The sequence below is a fragment of the Fukomys damarensis genome, unplaced genomic scaffold (genome assembly GCF_012274545.1).
Source record: "Fukomys damarensis isolate Sample0158 unplaced genomic scaffold, DMR_v1.0_HiC HiC_scaffold_20, whole genome shotgun sequence".
NCBI lineage: Eukaryota > Metazoa > Chordata > Mammalia > Rodentia > Bathyergidae > Fukomys > Fukomys damarensis.
Window position 1 is genome coordinate 27,812,639 of NW_022900932.1, and position 27,219 is coordinate 27,839,857.

At 36.5% G+C, this 27,219-nt stretch overlaps 1 long non-coding RNA gene across 1 annotated transcript in view; it reads left to right on the top strand.

The window, feature by feature from the left end:
* Nucleotides 1-11,872: 11,872 nt before the first annotated feature.
* The window catches only part of LOC104877253, a 46,185-nt gene continuing 30,838 nt past the window's right edge, over nucleotides 11,873-27,219 (top strand). The window contains exons 1-2 of the long non-coding RNA XR_784547.1: nucleotides 11,873-11,895; nucleotides 14,415-14,492. This is a non-coding gene — a long non-coding RNA (uncharacterized LOC104877253). The remainder of the gene's footprint in view (nucleotides 11,896-14,414; nucleotides 14,493-27,219) is intronic.

Sequence of the window (27,219 nt, forward strand, 5' to 3'; positions counted from 1 at the left end):
TCAATTTGTATCCATTTTCCTATGAATGAATCTATTGTCTCGTTCTTTATGGCTGAGTAATACTCCATTTTATAGAAAAACCATATCTTCTTTATCCAGTTTCCAATTGATGGGCAAATGGGGTGTTTCCAAGTTTTAGCTATTACAAACTGTGCTGCTATAAACATGGTTGCACATACATCACTGTGATATGATTCTTTTAATTCTTTTGGAAAGATACCCAGCAGAGCTATGGCTGGGTCAAATGGAACCTCTAGTCCCAGCTCTTTGAGGTATCTGCATATTGATTTCCATAGTGGCTGCACCAGTCAGCACTCCCACCAACAATGGAGAAGGGCTCCTTTCTCCCCACAACTCCACCAACATTTGTTATTGTGTGATTTCTTGATAGCAGCCATTCTTTGTGGGGTGAGGTGTCTGAGAAATGTCTGTTCATTTCGGATGCCCATTTTTGAATCAGGTCTTTATATTTGGGGGGCTGATTGTTTTGAGTTCTTTATATATTCTAGATAATAATCCTTTTTCTGAGAGGCAGCTGGCAAAATTTTTTTCCCACGTTATAGGTTGTCTCTTAGTTCTGCTGATGGTTTCTTTTGCAGTACAGAAGCTTTTTAATAAGATGAGATCCCAGTTGTTGATTCTTTCTGCTAGTTCCCATGCTACTGAGGATTTCTTCATAAAATCTTTTCCTATGCCAATGTCTTCAAGAGTTCTGCCTAACTTACCTTCCAGCACATTTAGTATTTCTGTTTTAATATTTAGATCTTTAATCCACTTGGATTTTAATTTAGTGTATGGTAAAAGATAAGGGTCCAGTTTTAATCTGTGGCAGGTTGAAATCCAGTTTTTACAACATAATTTATTAAAGAGGCTATCTTTCCTCCACTGAGGATGGTCAGCTCCTTGGTCAAAGATGAGGTAGCTGAGTACATCTGGATTTGTTTTTGTGTCTTCCAGTCTGTTCCACTGATCCTCAGGTCTGTTTCTTTGCCAGTACCATGCTGTTTTTATCACAGTGGCTTTGTAGTATAGTTTCAAATTGGGAATTGTTATACCCACTGCAATGTGTCTGTTGCCTAGGATGGCTTTTGCTATTCTAGGTCTCTTATGGTTCCAAATGGATTTTGGTATTCTTTTTTTCTAGTTCTGTGAAATATAGTGTTGGAATTTCAATTGGCATTGCATTGAATGTATATAGCAGTTTTGGTAGTATGGCCATTTTCACTATGTCGATTCTTCCTAATATATAAAAAATATAAAAAATATTCTCTTCAATTTCTTTTTTCAGAGTGCTGTAGTTTTCAGTGTAGAGGTCTTTTGCTTCTTTTGTTAGGTTGATTCCCAGATACTTCATTTTTTGGGATGTGATTGTAAAACGAATTTTTTCCCTTATTTCTCTCTCAGTGAGTCTGTCATTTGTATATAAGAAGGCTATTGATTTTTGGGTGTTCACCTCGTATCCAGCTACTCTATTGAATCTGTCAATTAAATCTTGAAGTCCTTTGGTGGAGTTTTTTGGGTCTTCAATGTAGAGTATCATATCATCAACAAATAATGACAGTTTAACTTCTTCCTTTCCTATCTTTATTGCTTTAATTTCTTTCTCTTATCTAATTGCTGTGGCTAATGTTTCCAGAACTATATTGAAGAGGAGCGGTGATAGTGGGCATCCTTGTCTTGTTCCTGATTTTAACATGAAGGTTTTCCGTTTTTGGCCATTTAATATGATGTTGGCTGTTGGTTTTTCATAGATAGCCTTTATTAAGTTGAGATATAGACCATCTATTCCGATTTTTTGCAGGGTTTTTATCATGACTGGGTGTTGAATTTTGTCAAATGTTTTTTTCTGCATCTATTGAAAGGATCATATGGTTTAATTTAATTAATTTTAAAGGTGATGGCAATGGATTAAAAGGGAATACCTCTTGTGTGTTTAGTCATAGCAAATTAGGTGTTGCATAACAGCCTTAGAAAGCTGACACAACAGGGAAGTATGCATTTTTGCTCACAGTTCATGATGACTATAGATTCCTTATCAATTTAAGTATCTAACCAGAACTGCTTGTACCTCCTTGCTGGGGTGACCTCAGTACCTACTGATGGGTCCCAGTGGTACTGGGTGAGTTGAACTCTTTCCACTGTGTCCAGGGGCAAATGCTCAGCATCAGACTCTAGAACCGTGTGTCAGGGCAATGGCAGTGGAGGCAGAAATCAAAAAGGAGATGCAGCTTTTTCAAAGAGCACCTTATGTCTCTTTTCATTTCCAAGCCAAATGAGATGGGTGAAGAAATAAATGTAGAATTTATTTGTCAACCTCTTGAAGCTTAGGAATCAGACACCTTATCTCCTTTGTGGGCTGCTCCTGAGCTAAATGTTTGCCCTTTCTTGATATTCATTCACTTTTTGGCCATTCTCATCAGTTTCTTTGGCTAAAATCTAGAAATATGAATCTTATACAGACAAATTAGCTACTCAGTAGTAGATACATATCGACTGCAACCATCTTATGTGCCAGACACTACCCACGAGCCAGCCAAGTGGGGGCTGTTGTTGTCAGACATGACAAATCAGGAATAAGCACTTGAGAACTTAAGCAACTCAATTTACATTTATTCCTGGGATTTGGAAAATGTAACTCGTAGTCATGAGTCCAATGGACAAGCAGTCCCGGAGCATTTAAGTTGATCCAGAGATTGCTAGACATCTAGGAAACATTCCAGATTTTCTAGTGCCATGGTTTAAACCCCATCTTAGCCTTGGTTTGAACAAATTCCTATTGGAATCATGCCAGGTAACATGAGTACAAGAAGAGCTACTGTGTTTTTCATAGAAGCGTGCAGTGGGTAGTGGGGATATCTTCAGAATTCCATTCATCTTAAAGGAATGGGAACTCTCTGAGGAGACTCCCCAGATTCAGTTTGAAGATCATAAATGAATCGTTATCTCTCCAATTTATGATGGAGAACACTGAAGACCAAAAGAGAAACCATTTTTTCATGATCATGGAACTCGTGAAGGGAGGAGCCAAGCCTAGATCCAGGATCTACTGTCATCTACTCCAAAGCCTCATTCACCACCTGGTAGTGTGACACTTCACCCGTTATTCCTGCCTCATGTGTACATTCCTAAAATCAGTTTCCTGGTAACCTGTGGATATTTCCTGAGGTAATGGATATAAGGATTTGGGAGGATCATAGAATACAGCCAGAAGTCAAACTCAGTCCAGCCAACCCAGTTAGAGCCAATGCCTGTATAAATACAGCCATTTTTTCATATCCTCTATTTCTCCTGCCTCTGCTGATTCAATCAACATCAAGTTGAAAATAGTCAAATGAAAATTGCAACTGTGCTGAACATGTAGGTTTTTCCTGCTATTATTTCCTAAACAATACAGTGAAACAACTATTCACTAAACATTTACATTGCATTAGGTATTATAAGGAATCTAAAGATGATTTAAAGTACATTAAAGGGAGAACATGTATAACATTGTATGCAAACACTGTATCGTTTTATATAAGGGACTTAACATGAGCATCCTTCAATTTTGTTTTCCATGTGGGATCCTGGAACAAATCCCTTGTGGATACCAAGAGATGTCTATAACCACATCCCACTTCTTGCACAAACTGAAAATCTCCACCCACTTTAAATACCTGAAAAAGAGGAAGAAACTGTAAAATTGCACCACTGCGCCCCCTAGCTGAGACATTCAGTTATGTATTCGTTCACAGTGAAACGGTTCAGCGTAAATTTAGATTTTCCCTAGGAACCTAAGTGAGCCACTGGCATTACCAACACATTGGAGGTAAAGGGGGACTTGAAGGGTTCAACAGGTGTCAAGAATTTCCTAGCATCCCTAGTGTGAGTATTTCCAGCTTATTTTGTGTATATGTAAATGTTATGTTACTACTCCAGGACAGTGTAAGGGCAGGGGATGTCTGAGCCCCAAACAAATAAATTTGGCATATATTAATATGGGAGACCAGAAAGAAAAGCATTTTTCCTTCGTTTTGTCTGACAGATTACATATTGTTACCTGGAAGAGTAATTTGTGGCTCCTGAAAAAAGATGCTTTTACTGGCTACTCCTGATAGACAAATTGTATTTGTCCCTTTGCATTTATTTTACTATTAATAAAATTGACATCAAAATATGCTATCCTCAGAAATGCAGCTCTGCCTTTACAATTATTTAGCCATCTTTCATGTTTTTTTTTCTTCCAGGAACCCATCTATAAGTAGCAAATTTTGCTACGTTGACTAGCCTGCTGCTCTCTGTCAACCACCATATGTATCTTTTAATTAAGTAGAAAAGAGATCTTAAAAGCGCATATAAGCCCAGGAAACTCTATTTCTGGCTGACAGCGATGTCTCCTCATTTGCTAGCAAAAGCACAGATTGATAGAATAGAATAGATCAAGAAAATTGATCATTACTCATATGCTGCATTGAGTCAATATATGTAAATCCACCCCTATTGCTGGCAGGCACTGAGATGCTTGCCATGCAGAACAGACATACTTACAGACTGCTTTCTAGTCCAAATGCCAGCCTTTTGCTTTAATGCAGCAAAACTACAGTTATGTACTCAGAAAGCTCTTTTGTATTCATAACAACTGCAGTTGGAACGTGGCTCAGGACAGAGAAACTGTATTTACGAGCCACCATCTCTTCTGAGTCAATACAGTTTGCAGTAAATACAGTTTAAGTTAGAGCTATGGTATAGATGCTCTGGGAATTTCTTGGTGATTTTACTACATTTTTTGGAAGTGTTTTAAATGTTCACTGCTTTCAAGTTCATTTCTTTAAAGTGAACAGCCTCACATGGTTGTTGTGCAGATCAAGTGAAATAATAGATATAAAAAAAGCTTTGAAAAAATTAAAAGCATTATGTAAATGGGAGATGATGATTTTTTTTTTTTTTGTCTCAAGGTCTTTCTACTTAAGGGCATTGCTTCAGTTATCCCAAAGGCCTGTTTTAATCTTGATTGAAAACAGTTGAATATTCAAAGTAGCAATGCCTGAAACAGAAGGCCTAGGAACATAAAATATACATTATGTGTTTAAGTATCTCTTAATATCTTCTCAGAGAGGAATAATTGTGGACCTCATAGCATCAAAGAAGAATCGTGTATCTTTCCTTGGGAGCAGGATTCAGTGATATGTGAGTCTGTGCCTTTCAGGAGCTCTTAGAATTGCTACCCTCTTTCCCCAGACTATCTAACAATTTAAAGCTAAAGCCAGTAATCTTTTCTATACTGTAAATTACAGGAAGACCATAGTTCATAAACAAATATACGTAAACCATCACTCAGGCTAATTTAGTGCCCTAGTAATGTATGGTGGTAATCCCGGGAAAGCCCTTCTGAATACAGTGGGAGCTGAGTGGTGGAGACTGGAATCTGCTATAACTCCCTCAGAGATGCCTTAGATACAGCCCATTAATTTATTTCCACAAATTCCAGTCACTCCAAACATTACAGTACATGCCCTTCTACCTCTCTCACCCTAGAAGTGTCAAATGCCTGCATTACCTTTGACAAGTGGCCGGAAATATTTGCAGGCCCAGAATTACACGTTAGAGTGGAAAACCATGTTTCAGGTGGCTTATTTCGGGCCCCTTCTTTACAGATGATCCCCTACCATCATCTCATCTCCATTATTCTGTTTGTGTTTCCCACTTGAACTTCCCCTATTATTAACTTGTCTGGGCTGTTTGATGTGGTGCTGTATGCCCTTGGTAATCCCTACTAAGTTTCACATCCACATCACAATCTTTGGTGTAACTTCTTCCACTGCTTAAAGTTGCTTTCTCAGAAATCATTGGTGAGTTCCTAATCATCACAGTCCAAAGGTGTTCTCTCATCTGGTGTTCTATTTGATCTCTCTGTAATTGTGACGCTGTTGATCCCTCCTTCTATCTTGAATATCACCCTTCCTCTTGCCATGAGTGCCTTTGACTTCTTCCATGTCTTTGTCTTCTCTTTATACTTTGCATGCAAGTTTTCTCCAAGTCACTGATCTTAACAGCCTTCCCTCTTCTATCACAAGCTCTCTCTGAGTCAATCTACATACACACTGGCCTCAGGTATCTGAGCAGATAACTCTTGAAGCTGCTCTTCAGGTGTTAAACTTTTCATCATGTTTCCTATGTGTTTTTTTTTTCTTATTCTCTAGTGGCCATGGCTCTCTCAAATTCAATAAACCCAAGTTCAAATCATCCCATTCCAATAAAACATACCATTTCCTTTAGTATATCAGATGAACACTCCAGTAAAGAGAAATTTCCTCTCATCTATTATTTGTTTACCCTAAAACAGATGTCATACAGAAATGATAGGACAGCTTGATTGTTGCCCTTTGTTTACCCAATTACAAAATAATGAATTTATTTCCTACTATTCTTCTAAATTGAATAAATTCAGGTATATATTCATATCGTGGAATTAAACTTTGATATGCTTGAATCTATCACAGTTAGCCATACTTGACACAGCTTTAGCAATCTTCAATAGCTTCCTCGCTCTCTGGTACATTGTAGGCACATCATACATGTTTCCTGACTCAAACACAGACTCACCAAATCCAAGGAGTAGGAAACAGTGTTTCAAGACTACAGTTTGCATGTCTGGTGTATGCTTATTATTGATTACTTGATCATTGTTTCTAGGCTTTTTTAGTTGGTAAAAAATAGAAGTCTTAGTTGATTGTGTTACCAAATGTGACAGGCTGGCTAACTTAATAGACCAAGAAGGTTTATTTACCTTGCAATTCTGACAGCTGGAGGGTCTAGACAATTTAGCACTAATATCCTGGTAAGAACTCCCTGATAGCATCATAACAGTGAAGAGGCAGAAAGGGAAACAGCCTCATACAAAAGAGGCCAAGAAAGTGGCTTTACTTTGTTAACAACCTTGTGAAAACCTACCAGGGTCCCTGGAAAACTGGGTCCCTTTATGATGGTGACATCTCTAATAACCTAATCACCTTCCATAAGCTCTGATATCTTAAAAGTCCCACCACAACACCACCACCCTCCAGACCGAGCTTCCAGCACATGAAACTATGGGAGACACATAATCCATGCTTCATATAACCAAATTTCATATAATCTGCATATTTTATATTCCTGTTTCAAAAATAATTATGTTTCAGAAATAAATTGTAAGAGCATGTAAACAATACAAACTGGACTATTTCTCTTACAGTAATTTTTAAATCTTAATTTTCCGAGTAAACTGATATTTAGTATTCTACCTGTGGTAAGGCAAACTTGATTGTCAGAAAGTAATTATTTAGTATAGGGCTTTTAAATTTTTTTCAGTCTTTTATGGCCAATACTTTTTAAAAATATGATTAAAATAAATTACTAAAGAACTTGGATGCTATGGGAACATCAAAATATCATAAAAGTTGCAAAATGCTACTCTTAAATTCTGCTTTTATTTCATTGTGGTTTGGTAGACTCCTTAGGAAGGGCACTATTCACTGTGTTTTTGCATGCTTACATCAGGTGACCAGAGGCTCTTTGTACTTAAAGGTCAGTTTGGCCAAACATAAAATTTTTGGCTAACATTTTCTTTCCATGAGTACTTTGAAATGTTACTATAATTGTTTTGGTCCTAAGAGTATTTCTGTTAAAAATTCTGGTGGCAGTCTAACCCTTTTCCAGTTGATCTTTTTCCTAGCCTGTCCCAAGAGTTTATTCTTTGAAGAATGGCTTGGGTCATCATGAGTTAATATTGAAGCCCTCTTAATGGGTAATGTCAAATTATCTTCTATATTAGAAATGGTTTTGAATGATAATTTCTCTTTAGGAGTTCTTTTTACGTAACAGATATCTAAACATTTGTTGTACTGTGGGAATTCTTAATAATTTGATGAAAACAATGGACCCTTTCCAGAATAATATTTTTAAATGAATAAAATAGAACACATAATTTCAAAGGAAACTAATTATGCTGATATGTGACACAGGTTGGACCCAGGGCCTTCACACTGAGATATATTTCTGTTTTGAGCCAGGGTCTTGCTAACTTGCTGGTCTCTGACTTGTCATCTTTCTACCTCAGTCTCACAGGGTGCTGGAATTACAGGTGATAACAATAATTTAAAGTTATGATGTAGTAATACATTCACTTTATTAAAATACTTATATGGCATAGATTTTAAATAATGAGTTATAAATATAGTTAATAACTGTATGTTTGCAAATCAATGAATGTAAGTGATATTTGAATATACATTTTCAACTCTAATTTCATATTGAGATATCTGTGATTTTTTTTAGTGATAAAGTCACGGGCAATCTTAATACTACAATTTGTTGTATACACTGAAAATTATTTTAGTGGAAAAAATAATAACAATTTTTCCCAACTATTATGGACTGGATGTTGTTCATCCCCCAGAGATTCGTGTGCAGGAAGGTTGGTTGCCAGAGTGGCGACGTTGAGGTAATGGAAGAGTTCTCAGGTGAAGCCTAGTGAAGAGTAAATAAGGTTTTGGTGGCACTGCCTGGGGTACCACACTTAAGAGTGACTTTGTTCTCATGAGCATGCATTGTTGTAAATTTTGAACACCAGTTACATGTTTTTGTCATTTATGTATGCAGCTGATTCCCTTACTGCTTGTTTACCATGTTATGACTTAGCAAAGGAAAAATCCTCAGAAGAGACTAAACAGATGAGACAATCCAATCTTGGGCTTTTATTGTCCGAACCTAGGAGTTACAAATAAACCTCTTTTCTTAGAAATTACTCAGCTTCCAGTATTTTGCTATAGCAACAGAAGACTGACACACCAACCAAGTTTTTTAGCCTACCTGAATTTTTCTACAAACCCTGGAGTACATGGACCCTGCAGTGGAAGCTGTTTTAGACATATATTAACTCTTCTGAATCATCTTTTTGTCTAAGTTCTTTTTTAAGGCTTTATTCATATCAGGGTTGTTTTCAAAATTTTATTTCTTTGTGTTCTATTTATCTCAGAGTATATACTTTCAGTTTGTTTGATTTTATTTTCTTCTTGATTCACCTTCCTTAGGGAAATTATGTTACTATGTTACTAGTGCTTTTTCTTAATTTAATAAGCACTCTAAATCTTTCTTAATGAGCCTATTTTTTAACTTTTCTATTTGCGATTTGTTATCATATCCCTTACCATTGGCTTGGTTTCTTTTGTTTAGCTCATTTTGAGATACAGGGTTTCAGTTTTCATTGTTTTTTGGGCATGGCTTTCCATGTGCCTCTCAAGTCATGGGGAATTCTTTCTGCTCCTTTTTCTCTTAAACTGCATATTTTTGCCATTGCTAATACTTAACTAAATGAATTTTCATGCATTTTTAGGAGGGAGGAGAGGCCAAAATAACTTCTCTAGACTCATGACCCTAGAATTCTCTTTTCAGTTATTTTTTCCCTCAAAGATTTGATCATATGCATTATTTTTTTCTTCCATCTACTTACTAATTCCTTTTTCATCTAGGTATGTTTTGTCCTGTTTATTCTTATTCCGCTTCATTTGGAATCTGTTTTGTTGTTGTTGTTGTTTGTTTTTTTATGTTTTTATTGGTACATTTTAGATACATAGTACAGTTACATTCATCATTGGGATTTTGTACTTTTATATGACATGTCCTGATTTTTACGGAATCTGCTTTTAACAGTTTCTCCTAGAAGGGAATTTGGCTTGATACTATCAGCAGTTTATAGTCCCAGACTACACTGGCATCACTAGATATCATCAGATACAGTCCCTGTTAGATTTAGATTCTGAAAGACTTGCACCTAGTTCAGTCCCATTTTCTGTTGTGTACTTGTTAGAAAGGTAGGAGGCTCATGGCACTCAGGACCATATTGTTTTCCCCCTGAATCCTTCTTCAAAAATACGGACACTGTACATGTTCCATCAGTCTCACACTGACTCAAATTTTGGGGTATATGGAGATACCTTAACACTGAAGAATGAGGGGTGAGAGGGAGAGAAGCTACAAACAGATATTATCCAAGAGCTTTGACATTTAATATCCTCATTACTTTATTGGATTTATACAGGAAAGTGGTTTTTACCTGGGGACACTTTTATTCTTTAAGGAACATTTGCCAATTTCCAGAGGAAGGTGTGGTTTTCATAATAGAAATGAGGAAATCAATATTAACATCTAGTGAGCAGAGGTGAGAAATACTGTTAAATGTACACAGAACCATCTCTCCAAACTAAGAATTATGCAGTTCACATTTTTTTATTTTTATTGAGTTTATTGGTACATTCTAGGTATACAGTACAGTTACAATCATTGCTGGAATCTTGTACCTTTACATGACAGGTCTTGGTTCTCACTTTTTCCCCTTGTCCCTACCCTCCCTTCACCCCCTCCTCCCCTCCCCATTTACAAACACTTTAATTCCATTTTTTCATTTTCTCACATTTTTTCTTTTCCCTTATTCCCCTTCCCATACCCCTCCCATTTTCCCTACACCTTTAGCCCTTTTCTTCCTATTTCACATTGTTAATTATCCCATTAGGATCTTGAGTACTATTATAGTTTTTCACACCAGAGAAACTATTTGGTATTTGCACATGTGTGACTTATTCAGTTCACATTTTTAATAGCGCTAAGGTTGATAAAACCTAATCTATAGGAATTACAGATTCAAATATTAAGCCACAACTGATATTTTCCAGGTGCCTCCAACATATCAGTTATTCATCAGAACTTTTTGTTCACTTCTGTCCCCTAATATCAATGCCCTTGTTAGCTCCATATTTTCTTTGACAGGAGGTGCTCTGGCAGCCATGCTCTTCCTCCCCTCAGTCCTGAACATACTACCTATAATTCCAGAGTAATTATCCTAAAGCACAGTTCATTCCTTCCAAATGTCTGCTGACGGAAATTCAGTAACCTCCCAAAAATCTTTGAAGTTTAATCCCACTATTTAGAAAACCAAAACGTTCCATGTGATGTGCTCAAATTATCTTTCCAAACTTTTCTTCCTCTCTCTTCTTACCCATAACCTGCAACACAGTGAAGTGGGAGTTTTCATAAACATGTCTCTTTTATCTTAAGCCTTTGTTAGATCATTCCTCCAATCTGTAGCACTTTACCATGCCTCCAGCCCAAGCCCCAAAACTCCCTTTATTTGAAATCTTCCATCTCCTTTCTACTCAACTTTTTTGTTCCCCTCCATGCTCCAAACAAAATTTTAAAATATTTCTAATAGTTGAGCATTTTGAATACATTTGTGATGTTTGTGGGTGTATAATTTTGTAATTTTACTTTGAAGAAAGATTGTTAGTTTTTCTTCTCGGCATGGCATTTTCTATAGCATCTAGCAAAGGCTTGTGCATGGAAATGGTGCACAGATTTTGTCACAGTCATTTACTTGTGAATGGGACTCAGACATAAAAAGGTAAAGCAACCTGCCACAATCCATCCCTCTGGCCAATGATAGAATCCAAAGAACTTAAAAATCTATAGTTACGAGTTATTATATTAATCCAAGTCCTCCAGGGAAATAGAATAGGGTACAGACAGTATAAATAAATAAATAAATTATGAGAGATTGGCTTACATGATTATGAACCCTAGAAATTCCTAATCTACAGTCTAAAAGCCAGAAGCTTCTGAAAAACTGATGGTATAACTCTAATCCAACCCCAAAGCCTAAGAACCAGAGGAGCTAATGATGGAAGGCCCATAATGATTCTGAAGACTCAAGAACCAGGGGACCATTAGTGTAAATCCTGGTCCAAATCTGAAGGTCAAAGAACCAAGTTTTCAAGGACAAGGATAGATTAATAGCTTAGCTCAAACTAGGAAGGCAAATTCACCCTTCCTCCCCTCTTATGTTCTACGCAGGCCCTCCAGGGATGATTGTCCACCTACCCTGAAGTGGTAAGTTGATATTTTCAGTATCATTCAGTCCATGAATTCAAATGTCACTCTCTCCCAGAAGTACTCAGATATACCCTGAAATAATGTTTTACTATCTATGGCCATCCTGTCACCTAGTTAATTTGATCTATAAAAATAACCATCATAGCTTTTTAAAGACCATTTTGTGTAAATGATAATCACCATTGTTAATATTTACTAATCTGAGGCTGGATATTGGTTGGAGAGCAATAAATAATTTAGTATGGCTGCTGTTACCTGGAGAATTTCTATGCCTCACTGATCAGACAGAGGTTTAACAGGTATGAGGTTGAATATTAGTGATAATTTTTGGTACCCCATATCCCAAGTCTTCATGCCTCTTATATTCCATAAAATTTGATTTTTTTAGTTATACTTTTAAAAGTAATAGGCACTTATTCTATAGAAGAAGCATGTCACAAATCTAGAATATCCTGTCTCAGGCACCCTTTTCTTCTTTCTTTTTTTTAATAATATACTTTGAGTGTAACACTCCCCATTTGAAATACATGCTTACCTCTGTAGGTGGAACATATCTGGCTCCTTCTAATAGAATGTTAGAACACTGAGACAGTGGTCACCTTCCAAAAATGCTTCCCCACCTACCATTCCCGTTATTCTCTGCTCATTGCAGACTTCCCTCTGATATTTAAAATAGGACCTGGTGTCAAGTACACCATGATGGGAATGGGTTTCAGATTCTCTGCCCCCAGAGCCAGCGTGGTGACCCTGACAATGAGGAGGAGCAAGGTATTCATGAGAATCGTGTACGGATTTTGCCATTTTCATAAGTGCCATAGCCCAGCCCCTTTGTTTGCTGCGGGTCATTGATTGATTTTCCAGATTCTCCTGCAGAACCACTGACCACAAGTCTTGTGTTTTTAAAAGATTTCTGGCCAGTAAATAAAAACTCAAAACATATTTTATCATCACTTTTTAGAACAAGAGAAACACTGTGTACCTCCACCTAGGAAGAGTAGCCTATATATCATATTGACACAGTTAATATGTGGAGTTGGCAATTGAAAAAAATATGTAATATTGTTTTTATGAGTATTAAATGTATAATACAACAGGCACCAATCCATTTGGAAATAAAAATGTTGAAGTTTGTAAAAAGTGACAGGTTATATGATCTTCTAGTTTTAAGCCACATTATTTCAAAATATTCAAGATCATTCTTGCTTTTTCCCCTTGGCAATTGAAATTGTTCTATGAAATTTAGACTTAATCCTGTTTCTGAATGCTAAATACTAATTAATGAGAAGCTGTATGAATAGAACTGCAGAACTTCTCAGAGACTGTAATGTGCAAACTTAAAGGCCCATTATGTTACAAATAGAAAGCATCATTTTGAAATATATTGACTCTAGAAATTTTTTCTCCCAAGAACATACCTTAACATCCTAAGGGTAACAAACATTCTACAACATGGGTTTGGGAGATACTAGTACCTGTTATAAAGCTCAAAACACAGCAGGGCATTAAAGAGCCTCCACAATATAATCCAAATCTTCACTTTTAACCAAATTTTATATATTTCAAATATAAAAATTTCATTCTTATAATTAAAAACTCTTAAAATACAGACATATAGAACTGTCTTAAAAAGAAACTTTAAAATTATCTATATCTAGATATAACCAGCATTTGATTTCTTTTTTATTTTCTTGGAGACTTTATGCTGTAAATATTGTGTTCACTTGAAGCCAGAGAGCACTTTGAAATTGTAAATACAGATTTTGTTTTGTATTTATAATATACATATTATAAAGAAACATGTGGCTGAGGATTTAGCTCAGTGGTTCCACTCCCTGCCTTGCAAGCACAAGGTCCAGAGTCCGATTCCCAGTACCCAAAAAAAAAAAAAAAAAAAAAAAAAAAAAAAGAACATGCTATTAGCATTTTATTTTCATTTTTACTAAAAATTTTTCAAGTAAATAATATTGTACGTATTGTCAGTTTTGCCAGTTATTAAAATATTTATATCTATACGTCCAACATGTGTTTTCCCAAGGGAAAAAAATCACAGAACTTCCATCATCATTGAAATATTCTTCTTCAATGTCCAGTTTCCTCCTTCTCTCCTCAAAGATAACCACTGTCCTAAATTTATTGCTTCTTTGAATACTTTTATAGTTTTACTATGTTTGAACTCATGGACAAAATAGATGTTATTTTTACTATAGAACTCCTTAGACCTTTTAATTTACACATTTATATTTTAAATTTCTATTTATAAATTTAAATCATGCTATGAATAATTGTAACTTTCATTTGCCCCCTCAATATTACATTTTGAGGGTTTCCTCACATTTTTTTATATGTAGCTCACATTTATTTCTGGTAACAACAGTATACAATATACTACAAACTTTTTATCCATATTTTCCTGTAGATTGATATTGTACCCAAATTTCTGTCATTATAAGAAATGTTGCAGCTATGTAAAATTATAATTACCAGGTCACTGACATGTACATTACCAACTCTTCTAGATGTTTCCATATTCGTCTGTAAATTTACATTGTCACCAGCTGGATGTGAGGCTTCCTGTGACTTCACACCCTGACCCTGTAAGCATAGTCAAGCTTAAATTATTGTGTGCTCTGATGAGTACAAAGAGATTTTTCACAAGTGTTCTTGTTTTGAATTTCCTTCATTAATAAGATACAATATTTTCTTCATATGGTTACTGGGCAATGGGATTTCTTCTTTTGTGAATTGCCTCTTTTCTACCATTGACTATTATGAGGCTTTATTATTCAATATTTTCTAATTACAAGAGTAACATATGTTCAATTGTGAAAAACGACAGTAGAGTGTAAAGAAAAATACATGAAATCACCTTATACCCCAGCACTTGCTAGTTAATATTATTAACATTTATGTATATTTTCCTTATAGTGTTTCTTCGATATACAGTAAGTAGACACTGTGAAGAGGTCCTTGGTGACAAAATGTTCTAATGCATTATTTACAATCCTTCCAAGTTAGACCTCAATGACTGAAGTTTTCAATATATAGTTGCAGAATGTGGAACACTACCAATCAATTCTTTGGCATTGAAAATGGCTAAAACATAGCTCTTTGCAATTTCATATTTGTAGAATCAAAGCAAATCCTTTATTTAGTCGTTCTTCCGATTCTCTAAATCAGTAATGCACACAGGTTATCCACTGTTAAAGTAGTCATGGAGAAGAGCATTGTGGGTACTACACATCATGCTCATGTCAGTGAAGCTTGATTGTCAACTTGACTGGATTAAGAGATGCCTGGGTTGTGAGGACACTGACCTCATCAATGGGTTAACCATGGCTGAACGGGCTTTTAGGAGGTGGACCCTATTTGGAGGAAGTGGGTTATGGAGTTTTAACTTTAGGGACCATGCCTGGCCCCAGCCCATTCTTCTCAAACTTTTCTCCTCCTCTCTGCTTTCCACATGGCACAATTTGAGCAATTTTGCTCTGCCACAACTTTCTGGAATAAAGGTTCTACCTCAGAGCAAGCAGAATATGGATTGAAGCCTCTAAAGCTATGAGTCAAAGTAAACCTATCCTCCTTGAATTTGTGGGTGTTTGGTATTTTGTTGCAGCAACTGAAATGCTGACTGATACAATCCCTCTAGGCTTCAAATCACAAAATTCAACTTATTGATTTCAAGATATGAATTGTGACTTAATCAGTACAGTGTCTAGAATTCCTCTTTTTGTTCATTATTTTCATTTCTCGGATGTGTAATGGTATGTTTTATATAGTACTTAAATAATAAAAAGGCTGACATCAGTGAGTAGTTTGTGAACCTTTGAACAACAGTGAAAGCTTCGCTACTGCTGTCATAAATGAAATGGTTTTTAGATCTGAGTGGCTTTTAAACTCTTGGGTTACAAACTTTTTTTCCAAAACAAGAAAGATTTTTCTCAAATTCTTATATTTGCTATTACAGAAAGTTTTAGGTCAGGGTTTTGTAGGTGGAATTTTTCTTTCATTCTGGATGGATGTAGGATTTACTTTTATTTTTCTAATTCAGACATTATGACCTGCCTTGTTCAATTATGATTCTCTTCTTTTTTTTTTTTTTTTTCTGTAATACAGTGAATCTTAAGGCTCTGGATACTGAAGTCTTTGTATGACGAGGGACGATGCTTGTTACTTAGGAAATTTCTTTGATGATTGCCTTCTCTTCAATTGCTCTGTTTTTCACTCTCTAAGAAGTAAACTCATAGCTTTCATCTTCATATTGTGTCTTATATAACCAGCATCTTTCCTACATCATTTAAATTTTTTTATCCTTTTCCTCTGGATTCTGTAAAAATTCTAGAGCTTGGTCAATGCTCCGATTGGCTTTACTACAATGTCTATTCTGTTCTTTACTACTATTCATTGTGATGTTGTTACTCCATTGTTGATGTTATTGAAGCCCTTTCTTCACTCAAGAATCTTCTTACCTCATCAAGTGTCTTTCATTATGCCTTTGTGTTATGGTTCCATAGGAACTGGTGGTCTTGGTTTCCATTACTAATATCCTGATTTCCTAAGATTCTTTTCTGTATACTAAATGAATCATATTCTGAACTTCACATTCTTGTAAGTCTTTAGGCTTCTCTGCCTTTCAGGTATAATATTTTTAATATTTGTCTATATTTTACTTCATTTTAATGTTTACTTTTTCTTCAACAAAGAAAGACATTCATAAATTTTTGTCCCAATAATCCTTCAGTCCTTCCCTTTATGGGCTTGACTACTACTTGATTTCCCTAGTTGCAGCCCAGCTGTAATATTCAGTGGCTGGTACAGCATAGTTTAAACTCATGGAGTTTGCTGGACATTCACTGCAATAATTTTTCCTGAAAAAAAAAATTCTATTCTCTATTATGTGGCATTCTGATGCTTTTGTTGTACCCTTTTCATTCTGAAAACTGGCCAACTTGTCCAAAATTACAAATGGGAGACAAGATGCAGAATGGAGATCAACGATAAGAAATTTCATTGTGATTATTTCATGGTTGAAGCTTTGCCAATCAATGAAACATCTTTCAAGTGTTTGCCTTGTTATTTTTAAAGCTGCAAATTTGCTTAGTAGAAAAATGTATATATGTAGTGAATTAAAGAGTGTGCCACTGAATGATTAGTAGAAAAGTTTTGTTATTCAACCCGGCACTCCCTACCTTCCTTTCAAAAATTCTTGTCTGCTTGTTATAACTAAATGCACTTCGATTTATTGTTCATAGAGCAACAATACTTCAGACTTTGTTTTCCTGTATTGTGTGGAGAGCACAGACATGCAAATATAAACTCATTTCCATGTCTCAACTAGCTCTTCCTAATATCCCTGACCTATCACTGATGGCCCAAGAAGTAAATAAAATACACTCAGGCTTCCTTTGTCGCAATCAACAGAAATGGACCCAGATAATTTAAGCTAAAAGAGGTATATATATATAAATCATATCAGCTAGTTGACAGGTAACCTGGAGGCCCAGTTTGAAAGACACAGGAGAAGTGACAAACTGAAAACTTGGAATAAAACACTCTAGAAATGAGAAGAAACCCATAGCTGGAAGCGTCTGACCACCCAGTAAGGTGATTAAACTCCAGTCAATCCGGTAGTGCTTTCACTTTGTTCAAGATTCAAATCCCAAAGAGTGAGTGTTTGGTTGGATTTAAATCATGTTTACTCCTTTTGGCTAAGACACAGAGTCCTAGATTAGTGTCTCACTGTACAGCACCAGAAGAGAAGAGGTAGCTCCCCTATGGGAACTAAGATGCTAATAAGAAGAGGAATGGACCCTGAAAAGCCAACATTCTGTGAATGGCGTTACCTATTAGCCTGTGCTTTTAGATTCTATCCACATCATTTTGCAGTTCACACTAATTTCTTTTTGCCCATCAGCTAATTAGCTAAATTCTCATGAGCCACTGTACCTCAAAGTCAGGTATCTGCTTAGTATTTCTGGTTTTGTGTGGCTAATTTTGAGAAATTGCTTCTTAGTGAGTGAGAAAAGAGGATTTTGAATCACATAAATCAGGAACCAAGTGGTAGCTGCTCAACTCATTAAGTATGTGATTTTTGAACAAATTATTTATCTTTCCTGAGCCTCAATTTGCTAATTTATCATGAAGCTTTTTTTTTTTTGAGAATCGAATGGGGTAATATATGCAAAACTCTTAGAAAATGCTTAATAACTGACAGCTTGTATTATCATGGTTACAGTTCTGAAATATTTGTTGGTATTTTTAATCAAATTAACCAGTTATAGACATAGCATCCAGTAACCCATTAAGAGCACTTTTAACAAAACATCTATTTCTAAAACTGGGAAATTTTACAATACTGAAATTTGTATCCCCATTGACACATTATGATGTGTGTGATTGTGTGTTGTGGCATAATTACATGCAACACTCAAAGCAAGTTCTAAATACCTATAGGAAGACACTTTGTAGAGTTGTGTGATGCAATAGATATGAGGGAAGAGCCTGGTCATTATCAAAGGGAGTCAAAGTCACTTCTGACTCTTTAGCTGAAAGAGGAATCACACTTCTTTAAGGTACAAAGTTTTGCCAGCAGTTGAAGATTGCTGTCTGCACTACAAAATCTATTCTCTCCTTTGCAGTGTTAGAGATACAGCTTTCCAAACGGTTGCCCAGTTTGAAACATTACCCAACCTGTAACTGAATCATTGTCTACATGTAATGTAAATACAGTCTGCATCCATTGATGAAATTACATGAAATGAAATGACTTTATTCATTTACCTATGGATCTGGGTTGTTAAACCAGGACAAAACTTTAGATTGCACACTTTAAATACATGCAGCTTACTGCTGTAAAGTACCCTTGAATACGGTGTAAACAAAATAATAGAAAAAAATACCCTGGTCTTCAGGCTTTCTGCTTCCTCTTTCCTATGACAGAGCAACAGAAAAGTAGAAAACTAGGTTATGATAGCATTGAGACACAGTTATCATTCTACCTTTAAATAATTATCTTTTCACTGGAAAGTAAGTCAGAAATCGATTTTTTTTTCTATTTCAATGACTCTGATGAAAAATACTCTAAAACACAAGGCCTAAACCCTTTTCATACAGCAAAATATCTGTGTCCTCCCTCACTATACCACTCCAGGCAACAATAACCATAGAATAACTTGGTCAGTATTTCTCTAAGTGCAACTGCATCAGGACCAAACCTAGGTTGCATATTAAATATGCAAATTTTGGGCACCATTAAACCAAATCTGTGGGAAGAGAAGTACAGGAAATCTGCATTTTAAACATACTCTCAGGTGATGCCTATGCCAAGTAAAGATACCACTACTCCAGCTTGTTAGGTGTCTGCTTTTTCAGGGCCTGTGGAAAATGTGTCAAGCAGTAGACAAGCTCAACTTCTGATATTTGCAAATCAGGTTATTTATGAGAGTAAAGTCAGGAGAATATCTTTGTTGTTATAAATCTGTGTGAGAATCATTGTTGAACCCTTTTGACTTTGCTACTCAAAGTTTGATGTGTACATAGATTTTTTTCAATATTCCGATGGAGCTTTTTAGAAATTCAGAAGCTCAGGCCCTAGCCTAGACCTAATGAATCAGAATCTGCCTTTTAATATGATCCATAGATGATTCAGAAGTGTAGTAAGATTGAAGAAGTCTTACAGTCCTCTTCCTTGGAAATAAGTCTCTGAAACAGTCCTGACGTGTATGTAAGTGGTAACTGTGCTTAGGAATTTAATCGGCAACCTTCAACATAGTGACAACATTCATAGAAATTAGTGCTTTTTTATAGTGATCTTATGAGATTTGTGCATTTTTTTTCAGTATTGGGGATGGAACTCGGGATCTTGTGCTGGCCAGGAGGGCACGGTGCCACTGAGCCATATCCCCAGCCCTAGATTTGTGTATGTTTATGTGTAATATGATGGCCTCATTCCTTGCTATTAGATGGTCCCATAGTGAATATACCAACATTCAAAACACTTGGCACCCAGCTCCAAGGCCACCACTATTCCATTATGATTAATGAAATTCTAACAGCTACTTACTCCAGAAGGCCTTCTTTGACCCTCAGAGCTGAGTTAGATGTCACTTCTACCCACTGGCACCTGTTGTTCATGAATTTGTCACTACATTTGGGATGGCGGTCATTAAAAAGAGTCTTTGTTTCTTTATGGTCTACATGTGATTCTTAGGATCAAGTGTCTCCTTTATTTTTGTCAACAAACAATAAAATTGAACTGGCCTGGTACACTTACAAAAGTTAATAATGGTTGGTATTTCCTTTTTAATACTGCAAACACCAATGCATGATCTAACAGGTGTTCACCAAACACCTCAAATATGTTATGTCTTCCATTCCTCACAACATCCTTTAAGGAATTATTGTATTCACTTTATTAGTGAAGAAACAGAGGCTCACAGTTTAGGACACAAATAGATAATAGAAGAAGAATTTAAACTAAATCTGTCTGATTCCAAAGCGTACTCTCTTTCCCCCTTAGCAACTCCTGCTAGATTATCATTCTTCTGATCATAGATCTTCCTTAAAATGAGTACTATGTACATTTTTCTAGAATTTTTATGTACATTATTACTTGCTCTGGAAAGAAATATTTTATTCCTGTTTTCAGTATACAGGCCTTAAAAGTCTTTATATATAAGATATTGTTTATGTGAACTAAGATCTGACCTTCTCTAAAAGCAGAATCTTGCGTCTTAAAAGGGTCCAAAACTAGAATTGAAGGCCTGATTTATATCTTAATTATCACATCAGAGAACCAAAGCCCAAAGACACAGAGTACACACAAGCTCAACAGGCCTCAGGTTCATCATGTCCCTAGAAGGCAGCCAGGACCACAGAGACAACTCCAGACTCTAATCCTGATTCTGCCCTTTGTACCTGTGACCTCAGAAAAGTTCTCTATCTTCTCTGACCCCGTTTCTTCATTTGTAAAATACAAATAGCGACATCTGTCTTATAGAAGTGCTGCATTAGATACAGTGGAGCTAAATTCGTTCCACAATTCTGGGGAAGCTGGCCCAAGTCACGTTCATCACCCAAAGTGGGATTCTCAAACAGAGGCAAACTTTTGCCAGACACTTCTGTTTGTGAACTAATGTGTTCACAAACAGAAGCCTTCCTGAACCGTGGCATTACTGCACTATGAAATTACTTAACACAACGCCCCACACAGACCAGATGTTCATTAAGTTAGTTCTCTCTGAGTTACCTTGTAACCTTCTGTAGAAGCACACATTGTCATTTTTTTCTTTCTTGCAACCCATATGCATTTCTCTTTGTAAAAATCTAGAACTGAGAGTATATGAAGCAAGGTCCATTCTGATGGCTTTTTTCCTTATTTAAAGGAAGAAAAGAAGTGAAAAGTGCTGAGCCAATATTTTTACTATTCAAGCATTAAATATTAATCGATGTCAATACATTTGAGGGAGCTTTTAGCTGTGACAGGTGAGCAGAAAGCAGAAATTGTGACTTAACGAGGCCTCCCGGCCACTTTGGCAAAATGTCAGGGTTCAGGGTGCAGTGCAGAATAATTAACTGATAAACAACCTCATGCAAAAGATTAGAAACTATGAACATAGACCGGGAAACAAGGTTTCTGTTCTCTTCTCCGGAACATTTTCCCCCCTTTGGAGGGATTTTTCCGTCATTTCTAAATCAATTGTGATTTCATACCCCCAAGTCGGAATGCCCTTAACTATTTTGTTTAGACTGGGTTCTGAAATGATTAGGCTGTTGAAATGATGAATCAGGAAGTGCTGCAGGATTTTTCACAGTCTCTGTGAACAATACCCCATATCACACTTACACTGACAGGCTGTATTTTTATATTTGACATGTGAGAGGAACATGGAAAATAACACACTGACAGTGCCTTAGATACCAGCCGTACATCTTCCTAACACAGATTGATGGGTGGAAAAGGATATTATTTAGTGAGCCCTTCTGAAGCTCTCTATGGGAAATATATAGATCCACCAGTGGATTGACTTGAAATTCACATTAACATTCTTTACAAGCAGGAAAGAGAAAAACAACTCCCATTCATTTTCACCTAGCAAACAGATCGGGGAAAAAAATTAGTAGAAACCAATTCTGATCTCACGCATTGCTCATTGATAAGTTATGGTTTGCACCTCCCTGGTCTAAAAATCAGAGCAGGTGGAATTTCTCCATCGAGGCACATTGGTCTCTCTCAATTTCAAACCAAAGGTGAAAGATAAGCAGCTGTGAAAATTGAAGCTGCAGCTACAGCTGCTCAGGGAACCAAGCTGAAACAAACAAACAAAAAATTGAGATGGCCTCGCTGTGGCTACCTATATGTCTCTGACAAGAGTAAAAAAACAAAAAACAAAAACAAAAAACCTCCCAGAATTGTGGCTACTTTGTATTAGGGAACATGAGTATAAGACAAGAGAGGAGGATCAAGTGTCCCCTGCAGTGGATTCTGTAATGTACTGGAAAGCAGTGTTTGTTCCCACCGTTACTGTGGACTGCTGCTCACAGCCTTCAGGGTCATCCCTCTCCAGAAGTGCCTCTCTGCTAAACACAGCTGTCTCCTCTAGCAACATGCCGGCTTCCTGGAGCACCGCAAATCCAACGTCTGGTCAGTGAGGGAGTATAAAGAAGCAGCTGTGGGCAGCCTTCCCAGAGCAGCAGCCCTGTGAGCTGGCTAAGACGTTCATAGAGACCCCACTGCAACCTGACTTCTTCCTGTGCCACTCTTGCCTCTTCGCTTTCATTACACAGGTCTAAATCGCATGATCATTCCCTGGGGCATTTTCCATGCTACTCTTCACCCCGGAGTTTGTAGTCAGAAATATCCAAACTGCTGCAACCCCCTTTATTTCTAACTCTCACAAGGTGTCGCATAACTTAAAAGTCCTTAAAATAAAAATTCTGTAACATTATCAGAAATGTGTATTTGTATTCAACCAAATAATTTGAAACTCCAAGTCACAATCACTCAGATTTATAAAGCAGAAAATAAACACAGAAAGATAGAACCATTATGTGAAAGCGAGAAAGATCAATGGAAGTTTCAAGTCTCTCTCCGCCCCCCTGTGTGTGTATGAGTGTGTGTGTGTGTGTGTGTGTGTGTGTGTGTGTGTGTAAGTGTGTGTGTGTGTGTGTGTGTGTGTGTGTGTGTGTGAGAGAGAGAGAGAGAGAGAGAGAGAGAGAGAGAAAGGGTTTTTTTCATTTTTTCTTTGTTTTTAATTACATGACTAAAATGAGATAAAGGCAAGTAAAGGAAAATATCCAAGAATCTTAGTGCTAAAGTAGAAATAAGTTAAAGAAAATCTTCCTCTTGTAATAATGCAGAAGAGCTAAGAATAAAAGCTTTGGATTATTGATTCTTAAGATTACAGAGCACCTCGCATTTCCATTTCTAATGCCAAACAATGCTTTCAACTAGCAATTCTCTGAAGATGGGATGGAGGTAAACAGAATTGAAGACTTCTTCAGCGCCTGGCAGCAAAGCTTTTAGCATTTGGCTCCAACTAAGGCACTCATTTATTTGGAGCTAGGTGTCTTCTACTTTTCCCTGGTTTTTCTCTTCTTTATTCTCTACCCGCTCCCTCTAAAACTTCCTTTCTACTACTTCTCCTTTACTTTCTTCTCCTTGGTAGTCTTGTCTATCTTTACTCTTCCTGTTACACTGGACCTTTTCATGGACTGGAGTTTCATTCAGTAGCAGTTGCATTGCGTAGATTTTTCCACAGCAAAACACTGATTTGGAAGGAGGAAAAACAGAGCTTTTCATTTGTGTGTGCAAATGTGATTTAAATATTGTGAACTAATTTATTCTGTAAAACTTAATTAAAACCAATTTTAAAAAGTAGCCAACTCTAAAGGGAGCAGTAACGGCCTCGGAAGGACTTGCATGGCTTGGGTGAGATGCATTCTGTCGGGACTCTTCTAAACTTAACATTTGATTTAGCCTCATGGCTTTCATAGAACTTGGTTGAGGTTTATATGCTACTAAAATGGTTTTAAATGTTTAACAGTTTACTCCAATTGGGGAAAGTTTTGTTAAATTTCCTCTAAAGTTTCCCAAAGTAAAGCCTTCATTCTTTACTCATGACTGGAATATTTTGTGGCTTTGGCTATAACCATGAAAATCAAAGTACTACTTTTGAAATGCTCCAGATGCAGACAAGTATATTTTTTTATATCTTACATCACATCCCTGATTTTAAAGAGATTTTGTCTGACAGAATGAATAAGCAAAGTCAGAGTGGAACTTGTAGAAATGGGGACTTGATGTTAAGTTACCTGTGATATTGTAAGTTTCTTGATTTAGGAATTTTTCCATGATAAAATTTAAAATCCATTTCATCAAAGAGGGCCATGGAGCAGACATATATAGATCAATGGTAGTTGATAGGAGAGTGGATTTATGGAAGAATAGATAAGTAGATGAATAATTCCACCCAAAGTGCTTGGGTATACTTGGTTTTACTTTTCCTGCAAAAATTAATGTGATTAGCCCCAGTTCATGGGTAGAAAAGGATTCCTAAGCATGAACTTCCAAAGAAATTCCTTATCTAGGAATACGCTTTGCCAGAATGTATGACAAGAAACACTGGAGAGGCTCAATTAACATCCCATTTTGATCAAAGAGCACCTCCGTGGCATTGCAAGAAGAGCACCAATGGTAATTATTTTTACATATTATTGGAAAATTTTTGAATAATAGAATTATTTAAATATTTTATATAGAAAACTCCTATCTTTGTGACCTAAATTCTGCCACGAACATTTTATTCTACTTCTTTTATCACATCTTACTTGATCTCCCCATCCTTCATTGATCAACCCATTCTATTTTTTTACACATTTTAAGTTAAATTGCAGACCTCAGTACTCTTCTCCATAAATACATCAGTAAACATATGGTTAGAATTCACTATTTGTTTCAAGTCTTTTTCTTTGATGTAAAAGTGACCAGTCATTGAATTTTGACAATTGCAAACACCTGTGTAGCCCAAATCTCTGTCAAGATATAGAACATCACTGTCACCCTAGAAAATTTAGCTATAGAGATTAGAGAGTCTTTGAATTAATTACTTTACTTAAAAAGATATAGGTCTGGGGATAATTTCAAAAATTTTGTATTTTAAAAGAATGATTCACCTTCATAAACTGCTTCAGATTTCAGGCAAATAAAGAGTTGTTTCCCTGTATTTGTTTTAGCAAAATTCAACCTCAAAATGCATAGTACATGATAGGGGATTAGATTTATGTGGTTATACATTATCAGAAGAACAAGTAAGTTGGCAAACAAGCAGAGAGAATAAAACAAAATTAGAATCCTGATACTTATGTGTGTTTTCACTGTTTTAAAAAGATGTAGGCATAATTTTTGTCAACATAGCAGGTACGCTTTGACACTTAATACACTTAATCTTTTATACTGGGTGTCCCTGGACATCACTAATGCAGGAAAAAAAAGAACAACTAAGGAGCTCTCAGTGAGGTTGTGCACATTGCCAAGTGCAATACGGTGCCAAGCTAAACCCCAAGCACATGGTACATATCAGCTGAGTCTCTTCCAAACACAAAGCTCCTTCTCAAGTAGCTGTATTGACTAATTACTTTCATCAGGATAATTGCACCTAAGGAAAGGGTACAATTATTTCTCCCGAGTAGAAGGTTGACATTGTTTAATGAAGAATTAATGCATGTGGTGACAAACTATGTATTTAGAGAGGAAATAGAATGGTTACCAATAATCTGTTTCCAAGAAAGAATTTTTAAACATTTCTGGTATTCTCTTAAGTATTTATAGTGAAGCTAACAGGCATTTCCACAGCAGACAAAATGTAGTCTCTGCCTGTGGCAGTGCATGCCAATGAATCACCATCAGCCAGGCACTAATGGGTCCCAGGTCATGGTTAAAGAGAGCAGCAATTAAATAAGGTTTAACTGTTGCCCACCCAAACCACCACATTTCAAGGTAGCCCTTTCAGTCATTACTACACACAAGTAGTAACTAAACCTGCAACATCTTGTGTAGGAGACACAGTTTGGAAAATTCCAATGCAGAAGTATTACAGCTGAAATCTTCAATGTATTAATTAGGGCTTAGTATGGCCACTGATGGTAATAGTCCTAAATTTCATTGCTTTGTCTATTTGTTCATTCCTATTTATCCAATAATTGTTTTATGGCAAGTGCTATGCTAATTGCTGTATAGCAATCCAAAAAGAATTAGGAAAAGAATCTACTATAAAATGATGCATAATCACAAAAAAGACTATGAAACTGAACAAATCTCCTTCGGGAACTGTGGTATACCATGTAGTCTAGTGCCCAAATACTCCTCCAAGACCAAGGTACTGACCAACACCATTCTTCTGGCTGTATTGAGTGTAGATCATTATGCAATGTCCAGTGGTTCAGAAGTACAAAGGCTCTGTACTCTATTAACATAACTATAAAAAGCAGGACAGCTCTAGATCTCACCACAGCAACCACCAAGGCCTCTCCTGCAACTGCAGCATAAATCACCTCTTCTCTGCCCAATCCAGTGACTCTCACTCACACAGATGCTGTCATTCAAAGCCTTCCTTAGTAAACCTCCTGAGTGCAAATGTCAAAGTACTAGAGTTTGTCTGTTGTGAAGTCAACCTGAGACATATGGTACCTGCCAAACATAGTTCTTGTAACACAATTAGAAGATGGGATTTAGGAGCCAGATCACCTAACTCCAAAGTGAGAGAGAACCTCATCACTGGCATTCAATTATGGTGGCAATTGCTCCAAATTCCACTAATGGAATTTTGAAAGCCTAAGGGTAGATATCCCCAATAACAGATGAAGTGTCAGAATCTGAAGGATCTTTCATAGTGTGAAAAGAGACTTTCCTATAGCGAGAGTGAAGAAGGGGCAGAGGCTCAAATTCAGGCAGAATGAGAGAATGAATTCTGAACAAGAGCACGTCTGCTATAGTAGGGCAAGGCTCTGATTGGGATTAAATGGGGAATTAAGGCTTATAGTGAGGGTAGATTAGAGGATATTTTGGAAATTCTTGAATCCTTGTGTTCCTTCATTTTCTCTTGAGCTCTGTAGCCATTCATAAATGGTTTCTTCTCCTCTGAAAGGTCAGACACCTCATCTCATTTTTTGCTTGCAGGACATACAGAATCTTTTGCTTTGCAAAATAACAAATAACTCCTCATGATCTCCTTTACCTTTCTTCCTGGCCACTAAATCATGGGAAGAGTTGCAGAATAAAACAGCTGAGGAAGTTCTGGTCCTGCTAAGCATAGATAGAGAATATAT